At 39.3% G+C, this 19400-nt stretch overlaps 1 protein-coding gene across 2 annotated transcripts in view; it reads right to left on the bottom strand.

Moving 5' to 3' along the window:
* Positions 1–19400, bottom strand: part of robo2 (roundabout, axon guidance receptor, homolog 2 (Drosophila)) — a 310454-nt gene that overhangs the window by 285115 nt on the left and 5939 nt on the right. Inside the window, exons 2-5 of one of the 2 annotated variants that reach the window (XM_037083129.1) lie at positions 17840–17899; positions 17576–17714; positions 17107–17142; positions 16484–16585 (exon numbers count right to left, since the gene is read on the bottom strand). The exons of the other annotated variant lie outside the window; for it this stretch is intronic. The gene's annotated coding sequence lies outside the window, so the exon portion shown is untranslated. The remainder of the gene's footprint in view (positions 1–16483; positions 16586–17106; positions 17143–17575; positions 17715–17839; positions 17900–19400) is intronic. 2 annotated transcript variants of the gene reach the window in all.

The following is a 19400-nucleotide window of genomic DNA, read 5'->3' as shown; positions in this document are numbered from 1 at the left end:
TGTTTTAATGCAGTTTTTAAGACGGTATACGAAATAACACTTAAGACGTAGTTAATAGATATGTAGTCTGATTTTGTTGTTGTTTTATGGAATTGTTGATTTAACAGGCTAGCAGAAAAAATAACCTACAAAACAGTCCAATTCTTCAGATATTAGTATTTCTTACCTTGTCTATTTGAGGAATTATATTTTACCCACTATCTCTTTCATTGGTCCAGAACGTACTCAGCAGCTTCTCAAAAAGATGCTGATTAATGTATTTTAAACTGACATCTGGAAGCCAAGTGATAAGGGGTAACACAGTTGTCTGATGGAAAATCCTTGTCCATTAACCACAATGGCTAAAATGCAGTTTGAAAAGATTGTACAGATACTGCAAATATTTCACCAGTTGGGTGGAAAATTAAGATAAAGCTCATCATATTAGCTCTAATGAAATTAAGTCCAGCACAGATAGACATTATTTATAAGGTTGTCAGATATGTAAACATATGTTAAGGCAGAGGAAAAATTATCAAAACATAACTAAACTTACACACAGCTGCTACTCTTTTTTGCATTTGACCAGGAAGCTCAACTAAGATTATAAACACACAACAGTACTCACAACAGCAAACCCAACAAAGTTAACAAAGTGGCATAATGATAAATGGAAAGTAAATGTTTTAAACAAAACAACATACAACAGCGGACACAATTTCAATATTCCGGCTTTCACTCTAACAGGCATAGATGGTTGGAGAGGCTCTCGGGGCACAGAAACTGCAGCCCCAGAAATGGCACTATAATCAATAGCTTCCCAGGCCACTTGTTAAAAATGCCATTTCCATCTCCAAGTCGCTGAGCGGGCCCTTTACCAGGAGAGGGCCACATATCATTCTCTCCAGACAACTGGCGGGATGAAAAATAGGGGACCACTGTCACTGACCAATATTGATTATGAGTGAAAATGTGATCATTTTGTATTAACTCGCCCCTAGGAGCCCTGTTCTGTCAGGTTTGCTGGTGAGAATTAATGCTTCCATATCATGCTTAACAAAAATATGGGTCGTTTCTCATTCAAGCCTCGAGACAAAGAGGTATAGGCCAATCACAATAATTTAATAGCTTCCATAAGTGAACATGATGATATGAATGAGATTAAAAACCATTATCAAACACATTTGTTCTTACTTTAAAGATATTTATTCTTGCCCCCGACACCACTTTAATGAAGCTACAGACTGGGCATTTAAAGTATCAATTTCTGATGATTAGAGTTGTCATTGTTAAAAGGAGAAAACGTGGAAGAGGGAGGGGCGTTATTATTCGGTTGAAATGTCTTCCTCTATAAGGTCTAAATCAGGATAATGGTGCACATTTATTAATGTGTTGGATGAACTGAAGCCCAGCAATCAAGATGAAAACAGTAAACAGCTTTTAATTCTGGGACAAAAGCTCGACTACGTTAATTTTATAGGCTACAAACTTCAATTTGTTTTGGTTGATTTGAAAGCTGTCAGTGAAACTCTGGTTTGGACCAAACCTCCTGGAAAGTTGTGTCTCAGTCAAGTTCCAAGTGGATTCTGGAATTGTGTGGTGTGAAAGCAAAAACAGGATTTTGGAATTTATTCTATAACACTATTAAATCCATCTGTTGATTGTGAACTGCGTTGTGTTCGTGTGCTGCTCTGTGTACACAGCAGTTCCTGACAAAAAGCTGAGTTTAAGTCTCGACTACATTTTTTACCATCTGTTATTTCCTCATGAGGTCTGTTCACACACACAAGGATCAATAAACACATAAGAAGCATTAAGGTGCCTTGTGACCTGCTCAGTAATGTGATTTTCATGTCTGGCTCCACGTAGGGCTAATGATAGAGGATGACAGTTGCAAAAATGGTCCACCAGAAAGTTACATTTCAGTCAATAAGATTTCTTGTTAGGGATCGACAGCAATGTTTTTACCTTGGACAATACTCATACCAATCATTAGTAATCAAGGTGACTGATGACCAATATTTGGAACTGATAAACCATATATTTGCAGTAAAAATTAAAATTTTGGTGATGGAATGTAACTCTAGAATTTAAAGTACAATTTCCAAGTAATCCAGACACTTGAGTAAGTCCATTTTATGCTACTTTTTACTTTGTACTTTAATGGCCCACAATTGGTAACTCTGCAGGATAACAATAGGATTGACAGATACAATAATACCATAGCAGCTCTTTATTTTGCCAACTATCTGACTGCAAACTGGGCAGAGGCATACAGTACGGGGTGCAGCTGTTTCAATTACGATAACACATTCTCTTATTGCCTAGTATCTGATGTTTTAAAATGCAACTGATGAATGTGTAAACTATGATTTCTTACATAAAAACGATAAAAGCACAAATGCAATGAAATTATGATGCTTCATTGATTTGGTTTTTGTGGCACCAGAAGGAAAGGAAAAGACAACATTTTTTCTAGTAACGGATTACTTGAATTGCAGAACGAAGACGTTATGTTACTTGTTACAACAAAAGTAATCAGACTACTTTGACAGATTACATTATAACATAACCCTAACCCCAACACCGGTAGCCAATCACATCATTGTTGTAGGTAGGTATTGAGTGCGACCACAGAGTGATGACTACATACAGACAAAGGATGCTGCATCAGAGCCACAGTAGCCAATTTTTAAATCAATTTTGTCAGCAATTAGACACACAAACACACAAATGGTAATAATTGTAAGAGAGATGAATATTGGCCCTCAGATATGTCACAACAATGTATATTTTTTTTGTTTCTAAGTTTATAAAATGCTCACATGTACAACAACAAACATGTAAGTACAGGACAATAACTTAATTCCTTTGTTTCATTTTAGAATTTTCTTTCCAGACTACAGCATATGTAAATCCTACTGCAATAAAGAGAGGCAAATAAAAAGAAAGACTGAATATAATGGTGTCAGCATGACAGGAGAATTAAAGGCAGAACCAAGTTATTTTGGATGCAGTGTGACTGGCCTCTCTCAGACCCTTCATAGCAGGGTGATGGTGGTTCGTAATTACAACATAGCCTACAGACAAATTCACAAACCTGTGCTACTCAGCTCTTATTGAGGGCACATTTCCACAAAAGTCATAAATACAGCACTATAGGAAAATAGCCTTTGGGGTTTTATTAGTTGTAGTGTTTTTGTCCCCTTTCCTACTGAAAATTCAATAAATCTGTACCAATTCTCTCACACCGTCACACTCAAACTGCCTCGTGCAGCTTATCCTTGCAGGCATTTTGTCCCAATCTCAGACACTGGCTAGTCAAGCGATGACTACAGCAGGGATATTACACTCTGTGCCACATATCACAGACCTTATCAGGCCTCATAAGCACTTACATTCAAGATGTAATGCATTAAACAGAGGGAAAAAAAAAAACAAGTAATATCTTTTGTTTGTTTCAAAGCAGAATCCATATGAAAAATTTAATATATGGTCCTTCTTGAGGACAGAAATATTGTGTTTACCAGTGAACAAAAGCACAAATTAATTAAAATGGAAGATTTTCCATCATTTTTCACGGTGCCTCCTTTGTAAAAGAAGTATGCAAGTTCACTGAATGCAGACTTGAAAACATTGTGATATGATGAAAGAAGACTGCAAATGAAGCCTGGAAAAAAGGACTTTAATATTTTGCGAGTTCAATCATTCTTCCTCAGCCTGATGTGATGACTGGTTGACACTGCGTAGAAGTGTGCGTGGGTGGAGGTGCTGTTTCTGACAATAGTCAGGTATATCAACTGCACAGTCATAATCCTTCTCAGGCTGCCAGGGAGACACTGCAGTTGTCAGGATGCTGCACCATACAAATGTATTGGATTACCCAGAGTACACAGCAACTGCAAACAGATGTCTCAGAAAACCGCACTGTCAATTTCTCAAGACAGGTGGGAATCGTTTTGCAAATCAGGCGTACTAGTGAATTACAGTATATTGGAACAAGCCAGCAGGGAATATCACCAGCTTTTTTACATTTAAAAAATGTTTAGTGGAGCAACAGAAGTCAAAGCTATCTAACAGCTTGATACAAGGTTTAAATACACATTCTTGGATCTCTAGTTCAAAATGTTAATTCTGCTCCACATCAAAAAGCAATGCACTATGATATGGTTGGTATGGCCCGGAGCTACTAGCCTCCCTGCCCTCTTGTTGTTGGTGATTTAGTTTGCCAAGCCTGTGCTTTGGTTGTTGTTCTTTGTGATATGCGGGGAGAGGACATTAAACGATGTGTGTTGCTGCTTTGTGCACTTATATTACGTCTCCATGTCCCATTTATTATTTTGTTATTAAACTAGCTGAATAAGCTGAACTCAAGACACTCGGTTAAATCTGTAGGACCAGTGTCTTCTTTTCCCACGGTCCGCGGTTTCTCTCAGACATGCCATTTTTATACAGAGTTTTCTTAGCTTAGCTTCCTTGGCTGGTGGGCCAATGTTGTTTCTTTTCACTGCCAATGTGTTTACTGTCCAACAAAGCTATCTTGTTGTCCGGAACACATTCAGAGTATACTTCTGCATATCTGGAACAAGGTCAGATCTTCAATCACTGGAAGGTAGAAATAAATACATTAACCTGACACTGATCTTGAAATTTGAAACTCACATATCCCATGGTACATCCCAGTGTCCATTTATGTCAGAGATTTCAGTCAGGCCTTAAGCTTTCCTGGCCTGAGAGATTATATTGAGCCAGATGTCTATCAGTCGCACACTCGTCACCTGGTGTAATAGTGACAGCAAACTTACATGAACTCATGAAGCAACAGAGAAGCCAGGCCTTCTTAACCTAAAAGACATCTGTGGAACTCTAAGATTGAATATCTGCTTTTTCTGCTCAATGTCACACTGTGACTCTACTAGCAAGTTTTAAAATAAATAACAGAATTAAATTAAAAAAACTGTCAATGTGTGCAAAGCCTTGGCTTTGAATAGCAGTGCAAACTCTACAATGACAACACTATCAGCAACTCACCAGAATCTCATGAGTCCATCACAATCTGTGACAATGAGTTCTGGCCAAGAACGTCAGGGTTTTTTCCCACAATCCCTTTTTCCTCTTTTTTCATTTGGCTTGGCATGCCATGAAGTAAAGTCTAATTAAACAATCAAACCCATGCAGTCCCATTCCCCCTCTGTCCTACTGACTTTGTCACAGCACTCATCCTCTCCCCAGTATAAACTCCCATGTCTAATGCCAGCGAGGGAGAAGGGCTGTTGTCACACACTGTTTGTCCCCCTATCTCTCCTCGTCTCTGTGAGCACAGAGTCAGCATCAAAGCAGCAGGCGTACTGAGCTTTGAGAGAGCAAACCAAAGCTTTGAGAGTTGAGTTTGAGCTAAACTGCTGAGCACAAATATGACTGAAGTTGTATTGCAGACTTGCATCTTTAAAAGTGTCTTTAAATGACTTTCTCTTGATGTAATGGATGCAATAAATTAACCATTTGACACAGCACTTATTAAAAACAGTGTGCAAGGCTACATAAGACCTTACTGGCAGAAAAAGCAAATAATACCCTATACCTATTCAATAACAATGTCACTCATAGTCAATATCAAAATTGCCAAAGTAATATAAAGTTATATTGCATGTTCACAACAAAAATATTCTCTTGATGTGGCCTCTTTGACCTGCACTGTCTCTTGAACTAACAAAGTCAAATGTAAATAAAAATGTGCTGAAGTTAGAAAAGGTAGGGGAGGATAAATTCAAAACAAGATAGTCTGTATAACTTCAAACAGCCATTCTGGAAGCCAAAGTGTTTCTAGCTTTTCAGATTGGCTGCATCCAAAGGTGGTCTGAAAAACAGCCGTGCTGACATGATATTCTCTTAAATGCAGATTATGTTGGACAATTAATTTCAGTCGCCCCTTTCAAGAAGGCTTTCTTAGTGTTGCACTCATTTGTAAATACCCGAAGTTACAGACTGAGATGTGTAAAGAATAAAAAACAGAGCAGCACAGAGTGGGTGTCAAGCTGCTCTGTAAATATGTACATTGGGAAGTGAGAGAAGGTGGCATGAAAGCTAACTGTGAAATGTTCCTGACATTCTGAAAGGTTCAATATTTGTATATTAGGTATTTGTTAGGTATCTATTGTGGAGCTGTCACTGGAGTGTTATCACATCTGTAGGTGTCTAAGATCATGGTTCCCAGAAACTTAAACCAGTCAATCGTGTTAACAGTCCTGCCGTTTATTACTCATGGGAAATCATCGGGCAACTTTAGAGCGATCTGCTTTAGTCAGCTCAGAGAGCAGCGAGAGCAATTCCTGAAGAGGTTGATCACATTGTCAACTTGTGTAAAAATTTACTGACAAGTCAACAACTTCACATCAATAGTCTTACAATAATCAATAAACAGCTGAGTGTAAAGTGCACTGGATTTTGGAGAGGTCTGAGGCCACCAAACATATTTTATTTAGGACATTTAAACCAGACACAATGATTTTTACATAGTTTAAGCTCAGCAGTCAACGCACAGTCTGGGGTGACTATCGACAAATCTAAAAAATGCAACGGTGCCAGTCACTTGCTAAGAAAAAAATAGCTTTTTAAATTTAGATGTGACATTTTAACGGCTTTTAATGTGTTTTGTATTTTCTGGTAAACTGACTGATTCTGATTGTTTCACACTGATCACAGCCACTGCATGAAGAAGCAACTGCAGTCCCTCTCTCTCCTCTCCTTCCTACTGTAATAAGTACAGTATATTTTTCAGTGGCTGGTTGTGGAAAAGTATTTAACCATGTTAATCCAAACTTACAAGGCTTCTTACAGTCATGGAAAAAATTATTAGACCACCCTTGTTTTCTTCAATTTCTTGTTCATTTTAATGCCTGGTTCAACTAAAGGTACATTTGTTTGGACAAATATAATGATAACAACAAAAATAGCTCGTAAGAGTTTAATTTAAGAGCTGATATCTAGCCATTTTCCATGGTTTTCTTGCTAGTAACCAAAATCACTTAAGTTCTTACAACAATAGCTATGGCACTGTACTGCCAAAAACACTGCTTTTAAGCATTCCATGTTTTCTTTTCTGTTTGCTTTAAACACATGATACACACAGGAGTTAGTACTTGATTGCGTAACCATTGTTTTTGATGACTGAAGCCATGCGTCTTGGCATGCTCTCCACCAGCTTCTGACATTGTTCTGCTGTCACAGCAGCCCATTCCTGTTGCACAAATTCAAACAAATTTGCTTTGTTTTTGGGCTTGTGGTTCTCCATTTTGAGTTTGATGATTTTCCATAGGTTTTCAACTGGATTCAGATCTGGTGATTGAGCAGGCCAAGGCATGGTGCGAATGTTGTGGTTCTCCATCCAGGCTTTAACTGACCTTGCTGTGTGGCAAGGGGCATTGTCTTGTTGGAAAATCCAGTCATTCGAGGCAGGAAAGAGTTTTCCAGCTGATGGAAGAACACTGTTTTCAAGAGTAGCCCTGTACATGATCTGGTTCATTCGCCCTTCACACAATTGCATTTGCCCTGTTCCACTCATACTGAAACAACCCCAGATCATCACTGATCCACCCCCATGTTTTACTGTAGGGGGCAAGACAGTCTGGTTTGTAGGCTTCTCCAGGCCTCCTCCTAACCAGTAAGTTAGCTGGAGTGGGCATCAACTCAAAATTGGATTCATCACTGAAGAGAACCTTAGCCCAATCATCAACAGTCCAATCCTTGTGATCCCTAGCAAAGAGTAACCGGGCCTTCCTGTGCCTTTCGTTGATGAAGGGCTTCTTCCGTGCTCTGTGTGACTTCAGACCAGCTTCAACAAGTTGGTTTCGAACTGTCCTTGCCGAACAAGTCACATTTCTCGACAGTGCCCACTCATTTTGAAGGTCCCTGGAGGTCTGACGACGATTCCTGACACAGGAACGGACGAGTGCACGGTCATCTCGTGGGGTAGAGAGACGTTTCCTGCCGCGGCCAGGTAGCAATTTGGTAGTGCCGTGTTCGGCTTGTTTTTTCTTGTTGTAATGAACAGCTGTCTTGGAGATCTTTATTTTTTTTGCTACCTGTCTCTCACTCATGCCAATTTCCAGCAGTGCCAAGATGGCTGCCTTTGTGGCTTCACATAATTCTTTTGTTTTAGGCATTATGTGAGAGCTGACAACTTCTGAGTTGTGCTATGGCTTGAATGTAAGCAGGAAACCACTCTAAGCCTTTGCATGTGCAGTGCTGCTTATGACATGAAATGGCCTCTTATATACCCTGGGAATACAATTAAGCTTAAGAATGTCAAATAGGACATAAAGTATTATGTGATCAGCTGCATTTTTTGTCGTGTTCATTGTATTATACCTTTAGTGGTACCAGGTATTAAAATGAACAAGAAATTGAAGAAAACAAGGGTGGTCTAATAATTTTTTCCATGACTGTATGTGCATCACACTTTCTCAGAGCTATCTGACGATTAGTTTGTTATAAAGCTCTTTGTAAGATGAACGCCCCCTACTGACATTAAACTATAACACATGCAATGCTGCAACAGTCGCAAAGGTGTGCCTTTCTCACAGTAGGGTGTGACAATGTACAGAACAGTAATCCAGGTGATGTTGGTGTTTTTGTAACAGCATTCATGTTTGCTACATGTCCCTGTCAGCAGTCAAGGTTTCAGCTACAGCAGGCAGCGGTTGCAGACCACACCCTGTCTCTCTCAGCAGTGGCATTGAGTATGCACACGTGCCAGCCCTGGGCATCAGCAGAGAGATGGGGTAGAGGGCTCAGAACACTCAGTCGTACTACTCAGGATGGATGTTTCCCATCATGCAGCTCAATCAGCCGCCCAATGATTCATTTCACAGACACTTGGGTAATTATAGGAGTCTGCTCTTCACCTCTGGGGATGAAACTGCATGAGCGCAGCCAGGGTGGGGAGCGGGGGTGGGTGGTGGTTGACAGAGGAAGCAAGACAGAGTGAGAAGTGAGTGAGTGAAAACAAAGAGACAGGAATGACGAGGGTGAAGATGGAGTAGGAGATGTAGTGAAATTCATTAAACTGGTGTCAATGGTCTTGTTCAGGAAAAGCCATATTTTCAGTGACTTAACAATGAAGCAAACTGATCACTGCTGTGTGAGCCTCATAAAGCATTGACAACTAATGTGACAAAACAAACAAAGCAATGAAAATATACAGCATATGACCTTTTAAGGTAGAGAGTAAAACAAAGGCTGTAAAATATAGGGGAGCATGAATAAAGATGCATGACGAAATACTAAAAAGAGCTTGTAAAGAACACAGGTGAAGGCAAGTGTGCAAGCTCCCCCTGTTGGTGAAAGTGAAAAAGTATTTCTACGCCTCAAAATAAGCCACAGATGGACATGCAGTTGCATTTTAGGCTCAAACACCTTTTCAGCGAAACTATGTGGTATCCACTGCATATAAAGGGTGTTTGTGAGTCAAGCAGCCAATAAAGAGGGAGAAATCTTGGGAAAATGAAATTTTCAAGAATTCCATGAACTCAGTAGTCTTTAGTGAGTTCAATGAAGTGCATAGAATATTGATTTGGTTGACAATAATTGCACTGAAAAGGTGCAGGAAGACTGGATGAAAAAAAGAAAAAAAGTTGTGGGAGCCGTTTCAGTCATTGAGCAGTGCAAAGGATGTAAATGGAGTCTATTGATTCAGTTGTGTTTGTTTCCAAATGTGAAATATTCATAGTGGGTGTGTATTTAAGCGTATCAGATTGAGCTGGCTGCCTAATTCTGCTCAGTGGACTGTTCATAGCTGTTAATAGGCAAAGATCTCACTTCGACATAAATCATATGAAGCCATTACAGTTGCAATGCCCAGTGTATATAGGAGTCTGTATACCAAGTGTAATATTCAGTCGCATCAACAGCCAAGCCACACTGAAGTATGTCAAGAAAGAGGCTAAAACACAGTCCTCCCACTCATTAAGAGATACTCTTGCGAAGAGAGTCAGTTAAACATATTACCTGTAATAAAACCATTATCTAGGGCAGTAGCGACAGACGTTGAATCTTAGAGGTATGGATTCATAAATGTTTTTCATAGACACACAAAAGGCTAATTTTAGTTGTAAAAAATTAAATTCTTTGTATGGAGCGTAGGTGTTTGCATGAAGTATGTTATACAGCGTAAAGCAACAACTAGGACAACATACGTCTCTTTCCTGTGTTTCCGCCCCTCCTCCGCACTAGTCCAACCTCACCCCACCCTATCACAGCTTCCTCAAGCATTTTCTATCCATGTTGTGACTCTATTTTTTTTTTTGCCTCAAGTGCTGTGTTCAGAAATGTGATGCTTTGTTAGAAATTCCAAGGCTATGGAGAGCAGGTGCAGGGCCATTGTGACAAGCACAATTTATCGGCTGCTCCCAAGCAAGGGAACACATTCAATAATGTGCTGGGAAGATTAATCCATCCCCCACACAGGGCTGGGCTTACAGGGCGCGGCGACAGAGGTAATTTACACATGCAGGTAGCCCAACTCAGCAGTTAAGGCCATTGGAGTTGTAAAATACCTGTTTATTAGCAGTCCCAATCCATTTAATTACACTTTAAACTTCACAGTTTGACACAGCCATGAATTAAAACTACAAGGCTGCCACACAGACCATACATTATGACTTCTCGTACATTTTCTAACACAATTGTTTGTTTAAGGACATTCCACAGATGACTCCTCAAACAAGCTCTTTCTGTACACTGTCTTAGCATAGTTCATTAATTTAAGGTATGTGTTTGTGTGTATGAACAAAGGTCAATAGAAAGATGGATGTCTTTACAAGTGAGTATAGTACTCAGGATAGTGCAGCTCTTTCAACAAACCTGTACTTTATCCAAAGATAAATGACAAACTTTGCAGACAAATCCTATTGCTTAAGTCTGGGGGTAAACCACAGGAGTCTTTCTTGCTGAAGGCGACAGTGCCACTTTATGCTTTTTCTTATGGAAGGATAGGATATAGGAGGGTGGATCATTGACAGGCACAGAGAGCAGCAGGCAGTTAGACAGTCATGATGTACAGCCCTGCATAATCAGCTCTCAGCACCATTAATCTGGGCAGACTGCAACACTTGATGAGACTGTGATGCATTTGGTGAAAGGTCCCTCCCTCAAATGTCATTTTGAAGAACAGTGTCAGTGCTACCACCAAAGCAGGAGCCCAGTCATGCAGCCACACCCCTTACCACAACACCATCACGCTCAGAGGACAAACACTCCAAGGACATCTGGATTCTTCCCACTCTGGCAGCACAGCTAAATTTATAATCACACTGGTGAGCACACAAAAAAACTCACATGCATAGTCAGCATCACTTGGTGCAAGCACAGGCACTGGGTCTCATTTCAAAAATCAAACAGATCTCCTTAATGATCGTCTCTCCAAGGGCGTGCGGTGATATGCCTAAATCCTGAGTCCACAGCTATTATAGCCACATGATCACAATGAGAGAATGCCATCTGGGCTCCTCTCAAGGGATAAAGGGCATTACACAAGAGCACACAATGCAGGGGTCATTGTGTAAGATTACAAGGTGCACTGGACCTGTTCCTCTGCAGTTTTAACATCTTCCCTCAAGGCAGGTCAACCCACAAAACATGTTCCATTATAGCTGTAGTGTGTAATGCTGATTATCTTAAAGGCATCTACTTATTATTATTATTATTAGGGATATATGTTGGTTGACCTTTATTTGGATGTCAAAAACGAGGATGTCGGATGTTGGGGTATGTTATGGAAAATATTTCTTAAGCACCTAAAAAATGTAATCTTGTTCTTGTTGTTCGTCACCCCATGTTACGCAGCAAAGTTGGAGAAAAATGAAATCAGCAGGTAGCAGCAAAGTTATTCCGTTTTCTATTACCTACTATGAGTCAAGCTCTAAAAACACTTTGTCCTACATTTCTATAATCCAACTCAATTGCATCCTTTGTCAGACTTTCCCTGCCTGGTAAATGCCATGTCTTTCAGACTCCATGCCACAGTTTGTAACACAGGCTCTCTGTTAAAAATGTATAGTCTCCTGAGCTGACAATGTCATCCAGGTTATTTCTCAGACTTCACAAAACTCCCTCCAGAGCCATAGGAGTAATGATCCGACTCTTTTCACAGGCTGAGGAGAATTCAGTAGTAAATTTGAACATAACAGCTCCATGACAACGCCATCTTGAGATTGTGTGATACAATCAAAAGCTAACAGCAACTGAATGGATGTTGTGGTCTGGCGTTTTGTCAACTAGCTTATCATTTTAGTGGTGGGAGCTATGATAATTCAAACTCTTACTCTGACTGCTGTATACCCACTCACAAAATAGTTGATCTCTCCTCTCTTGAGCTTACTGTTTGCCTGTGAAGACAATGATCTAGTAACTGTGCTTTTTTGTCTGTTGCACTGCATGCTCTGGGTAAGCAAGCATCTAACTGACTAACGTGAATTCAAATGCAATTTCTTTGTTTATCTCCAGCTCTCCAGGGAGAAGGTTTAAAGGGCAAAACATCATAATAAAAAAAATAGCATGTCACATTTATATCATTTCTCTCCTGTAACACTGAATAAACATTATCACAGCGATTTTAGTTGCAAAAGAGGTGCTGCTAGGGGATAACCAAAAGCCAGATAGTTAGATTTAATGGGCCTTGCTATGTGTGGGGAGTCAGAGGCTGTGACTGTGACATAGTCCACTGGGACTCCCCTTACTCTGTACTGGGCGGTAGATGTGCCATTTTGTGCCTTTTATGGCCCTCTGTAATATTTCATGACCCTGTACATTGGTAAATCAGACGGAAGTAGATGAAAAGCACGGCAGAAACAGAAACAGTCTTCTAAAATAAACACTGCCACAAAAACTCGTCCAGCATGATGTCTTTTGGCTCACTGACATTACGGTCATCAAAATAAGCAAGTGCAACCAGGCATCCTAAATGAATTCTCTAAATGGTGGTTTTCAAAAGATGGCTTTCAGAAGTCATTTGTGTTGTAATGGGGTTGTACCCTGCTGTGTTGGGGGCTTTTATTCAATTGAATACAACAACCATGTTTGAGCTAATGAATCTTAAATGACTTTGACTCCTCACTTTCATTACAAAAGAACACACTGCAGTCCCACAGGTCTTGAGTACACAAAAACTCTAAACAATGATGTTGCCTCTACTCAATATAAATGTGTGAAAAAATCCATTCAGCAAAATCTAACTTATAAAATGCATTTAACAAGTAAAATCTGCAAAGTCAATCCTTGCCATAGATCCAAATAAAAACTGAGCTGATATTAATGCAAAAGAAAAGCCAGAAAGAGATTACATCAATGAGGACATCAGCAGTAATTATTTATTAATTTAAGCCTGTATTTTGGACCCTGCTCCCACCTAGACAAGTATGGTGAATTACTGCTTTCAAACAAAGCAATACTGCCATCTAGTGTGATGAGATAGCATATTCCCCTACAATACAATATTTAGAATAATAATTCATACATATGAAATCAAGGGTAACATACTGTCCAATATGTGTTGCACAATAGAAGCATGAACACTATAAGGTAGACTGAAGGATACACACAGTGTACAAATGCAATGAAACACCACATCCCGCCTGCCTTCTACATCTTGTAATAAATAATCTGCTGATGATAGCATCGCCTAGACATCTTTCCATTGTGTAATTAGAATATTACCATCATGTTGTATTATGGACAGGTAATGCACAAAAACACTGCAGTAAGGAATGGGGATAAGTAATGCTACGCATTTGGGATCCATATTAATTCAACTTTAGATTAATTTGCGATTTGCAAAAAGCTGAAATAGTTCCATAGATGGGTTTACATTTGACTAAAGTTACACAGTATAATATATGAGAGCATGTGTGTTTCTGTGTTTGTGTGTCTGTATACTGACAGAGAGTCAGGTATGCAAGTTTTTGCAACTTTTTAAGCATTCACACTTTTCGTCTTGTCAATTATGATCCATCCCAGAATGTACTGCCTTCAGGTTGTGCCAAATGAGCAAGGACTCCCACTCATTTATACAAGAAGTTCTTTCAGCAAGGCTGAGGTACTGTTTCCTCTGTGCCACCACACTTTCCCTTTGAATGTCTGCCATGCTCTCTCAAGGTTTTGAAAGTTGGCTCAGGTGTCAGGATCAACTAAACGCCTGCAGTGACAAACGGCATGATAGTCGTAGTCGTATCCTGCCTCTGTCTGAGCCCTCTGGTATGTTTGCTAGATATCAGCACATTTACTTTACTTGAAGCAGACAGTGAGCTGTCAGGAAATTGTTCTGGCAAGCCATCACCATGCTCTCCAAGCATTATACAGAGAGCGACATGATATTTACAAGACTTTTAATGCAAAATTGGCACTGTGATTGTGAGCAAGAACTGTGCTTTAGACTTTTTGTTGTACAATATCCTAACACATGGACGTGTGGTTTGTAATAGCTCTTATGATGCTTTATTAAGAATATCATTATGGATTACATAAATATGTTCAATTTAAAGTGTCACAATTTAGTATTATATGTGCTGTTAGTTTATCCCAGAGGTAGAGCATGACAAATAAAACAGTATTTAAAGAATGGCTGTTAAATGATCACCATTGCCAGTGTAGTGACTCTTTCAATGTACCTGCTCACAGGTCCAGGTACCTTTCATTGTGTATATGTAAAACACTACACCCACTGTAATATAATCAGCTTACTTGTCAAATTGTACTTTCCCACACTGGACTTAAATACATTATTGTCTTCACTGCCAGGTCACTCTGTTACTCACAGATTCAATATCCATTTATCCTTTGTAATAAAAAAAAAATCAATCTGCAAGGTGGTTGGCAGGCTTCCACAGCTGCTGATAAAGCAAAGTTGTTTTTTGGCACATTACAAGCAGCTGAAGTGCCTCCAGTGCTGTACCCACGGTTGTGCAGTGTATATGAGAAATTACTTGCATATCATTCACATTGATTGTTTACTTAAAGACTGTGACATAGCAGACTTATCATAAAGAGAGGCATGGGAGTTGTGTGACAGTTTGATATGATGCCACAGAACAGCATCAACAGCACACCTTCTATTTTAGGCATGATGATCTTGACCAGAACAATTAAGAATGAGTCCACATGAGGTCATATACTGTCATATACATATACTGACCACAGTGTAGTTAGAGAACACATCATCATCCTCTGACGGGTAGATATCAAGAAAAATACAATTAAATAACGGAAGTATTTACAAATGCACTGAATATATAATATGCTGTTATTGAATGCTGCTGGACCTTAATGGTTTTGATTGTTAAAACCTTTATATATTTAAGACCAGTCCTTGGTGCCACTATATACTCACAAATGACTCTTGCAAAGCAAGGAAATGGATGAAACTACTGTCAAGGAGCAAATAATCTTTGACTGTGGCATGTATAATACTTAAAAACAGATCCTGGAGATAGATTATTGGAGCTGGAAAGACCAGACCTAATTAGTCTTGTAACTAGGCTTTTCTGGTCCGGCAGCCACCATTTCACCACTTGGTAACTTCTTTCTCTGCGCTGAATTGATGTTCAGGAGGGCCATGAACTGAGATGTGTAGGAGGACCCTGAGCATCTTATTAAACAAGCGCAATGTCCGGCCTGGTTTATTTTTCACCATGCTCAAGAACCCACACTCACAGCAAGATGAACTCATGAGGAGCACTTGTCCAATCACCTCAATGACCTTAATTTACTCAGGCTGGTCTTTCCTTCCAGCAGCAACCTTAAGGACCCACTGCCACAGCACCTGGGATTCAAGGTGCCTGTAGTAACTCTGAACGAGGTCCTTCAGGTCAAGCCACTCTCTCTTATCTGTTGCTACAAAAGTACCAACATGTTGTAAGTAGGGATTGGAAATGCTCTATGAATTCAATGAGCACAGCCAAACGATGCCAGTTCAGCTGTGTCACCTGGTCAGTTAGACAGATCAAAGAGGATGGAGGTTACCTTCAGAAATCTTTTCTAAAGATTATCCAAGTGTGCTGACAGAAACCTATGCGTCTTTGATGAGTGAGTTGAAGATGGAGTTGAACTTGAAATTCCGCCAGCTGTTTCCAAGTCCATTTTCATTGTGTACCTCCTGGATCATTGGGCCTGGGTCTGTCTCAGTTTGTACTTAATTAAGATTAGGAGCAATTTATTGTAATCCATGAAAATTAAAGCAAAACGTGTTATATTGTGATTAGAATAATGGTTGTGTGTAAAGTGTGTATAACATTCAAAATATTTGCTATGATGTTGACAATGTGTAACTTTCCATGTTGCAAAAGCTTAAATATTTTAAATCTAAAATGTTATATAATCACAGCACAAAATGGGTACAGTCTGTCAATATTATAATCAACTCGCAAAAAAATCTAAACACTTACATAAATCTGCTTTAGCAATTCATAGAGAAAATACTTCTGTCCAAGAATAAAACAAAACAAATTTTACCAACCTGCATGACTACAAGTGACCGTGTTGTCCTTTGTAGTCGATCAGAGACCATCTGTGAGGTCAGTTCATCCCTCGGAAACAGCAAACCTGAGCTGCTTCACCTCTGAAAAATGTCAGATGCCAAGTGAGTGAAAGCCACCATCTTAACTGTGTCAGACCTGATAATTGAATTTATCCTCCCTTTCATTATTAGACTGCCCTCCCTTTCATTTGGATCACCAACATGTTTCTCAATGTCAAACAGGGTAACGTCATAATTTTTTACTAAACCTTCAAGTGCTCTTGTCATATATGGAAGAACATGACTTCCACATATGCCCAGGGCTCTTGGAGGTTTGGTTACATCAAATTCTCCTGGCTTGACCACATTTATACCAAAGCTTTCCCCAGTATATGGAGCCCATGGCCAAAGCTTCAGGGCAAAAACCTGGGCGAAATGTTCTGCTGTGGCTTTAGAGCAGTGTAATGTGTATTTTTCAAACATTAACACCAATGAAAATTCAGTTCCCTTTTGCAAGACTGGAAAAAGACCAACATCTTTTGCAGAACATTATGGCAGTCTCTGCATCAAATTCTGAAAATGGGAACCTTTTTCTTTCCCTTTGGCAGACATTTTCTATTTACCTCAAAATTGCCTGACCTTGAGACATTTGAAGCAATCTGCAAATAGAGGAGAAAGTTTTACTATACAGTGTATAACCCACAGTATACTCACATGGATTTACAGAAAAATATATGTTGCATCAATTTCACTATTTGTATTTAATAGAACAAGTTCATAAAATCGATTTGCCAATGAATGCATGTGTTTACACAATCTCTTTGTTTCCCCTTTCGAGAGTGTACCAACACACTCTAATACACACAGAGTCAGCTGTAGGATTGCGACTTCAGTAATCAGTAATGTTACCAAGTCAGCTAGTTATCTGGTAAGTCTAAGATGGAGGAGCTGCTCAACTCATTATGAATGCAAACATCGGCTGCTGAGTCCTTAACTAGCAAGCAAGAACACAACATTAACATTACCGTTAATATCACCATCAATAGTCTAACGTTAACTAGTAGAATTAACATTTCTACAAGTTGAGCCTACCTCATCGAGTTGGGTTGAATTCTCTATTGCAGCTGTGGCTTCACTGACGAGGGTCAGCTCTGCCGTGCATTTTCTTGATGTGTGGTCAAAAAAATTTGCAGAATCCCACCACAGGACACTTTTAGTATTGTGTTTCCATCTGACAGACAATACAGGCAGTGACATTTTTGCATGTATGTATTCAAAGAGGTTTTACAAGAACTGCGTGTGCTACATAAGAAATGCAGTCAGTTTCATTTTCATTGAGATAACAGGTTGTTTTACCTTCATCATCCTATTTTCATTGGCTCTGAGATAAAGAGAGGTCAAACCCTGGCCATCAATCTGTTTCAAGAAGACAGAGGAGGAGGGAAAAGAACCTAAGTCTGTTTTTGACTGATTGAAGTTAAAATGTACAACCGTGTTTTTAAATATAAACCTCACAACATTCTGAAAACATGTTACTTATGTAATGTCACCCTTTCATTTCTTTTGAAGCTCACAATGACATGGCAACTACTGTATGTAAAAAGTTTTTACCCCTGCCACAAATGTGACGTGTCATTATCACACTTGGCATAGTGAGCTACAGGCATGCGGCACAGACTCACTCTCCTGCCTGCGTCTCTGCAGCACATAGTTCACCTTGACAAGAATACCATATCCTCAGCAGAAGGCGTAAAATCATGGGTAGCAGAAAAGCTAATATCCAGATGTTGGCCACAAAGAAACTCTTGTTTTCTACAAACCACAGTGCAGCAAAAAATAAGTAAAACCTTCACCAACACACTTAGTACTCTACTGACCTTTAAGGTGTAAGCTGCTCACTCCTCCTTGTAGTATTGTATGTATTACCTGTAAATCTGACAGTAAACCCAGATTTATCCACCACACTTGCATAGTGTATTATGCAATGAGACTGCCTCTTGTCACAGTGTAATTGTGTTTATTTGTCTGCAGCTTCACTAAAACAAGTTAACAATACAGAGATGCTATTTGATGAGACACAACAATCTAAATGTTATCTGGCAATATGGATATCTGACCATTATCAGAGTTACACTAAGCAGTTCAAGGCTCAACAGTTCATCTTATCATAAATAACTGCTTTTGTAATGTAAGCACTGATGGATAAATGGATCGGTAAATAAATGGAAGTATGAACGAATTAAGTAAAAAGAAACTACTACATGAATGTTGAAATACACACTCATCAAATGAAAAATAAATAAACTAGAAAGGCTGTGATGGTAATTTTGTACTTCATGAGGAGAGATTCTTACAGAGCAATGTTCAATGTCACTGTCACTGCTTCTCTGGGAACTATCTCTTTAAGTGCAGAAGGGCATACATTAGTAATTATCAGAGTGAAAACACACCCAGAGACAGATAAATACCATGCTTTTCTCCTGAGACATTCTTAACTTTGTAACAGACCTGCCTATTGCTCTGTGAATGCTCCTCTTGTACAAGATTGAAACCTTGAACCTTTGAACTTTGAGCTGATTCCCATCGCCTTCCAATTCTAAATGATCACAGAATTATTTTAACAAAGGCAGAAAGAGAGGGCACAGTTTTTACTCATTGATGAGTTGTTGTGCAATTCTCATAGAGAGCTTGAGAGCTGAAAAGGACTGACCTGCCCTACTGTATTACTGACAAATAAATTAAAGATTTGCCCTCAGCCTGTGTAAAGTTTATGATTTGCAGTTCTCAGCACATGACAGTTCGACAAAACAGTGATCAGCTTTCCTTAAATGTTGTTGATCCTCCATTAAATAATTGTGATTAACTTATACAGCACAAGTGGGAGTAGTTCTCAGTACTTATCTGACAGAGGACAGCA

The sequence above is a fragment of the Acanthopagrus latus genome, chromosome 2 (assembly GCF_904848185.1).
Source record: "Acanthopagrus latus isolate v.2019 chromosome 2, fAcaLat1.1, whole genome shotgun sequence".
Classification (NCBI taxonomy): domain Eukaryota; kingdom Metazoa; phylum Chordata; class Actinopteri; order Spariformes; family Sparidae; genus Acanthopagrus; species Acanthopagrus latus.
This window is presented reverse-complemented; position numbering and strand designations above follow the sequence as displayed.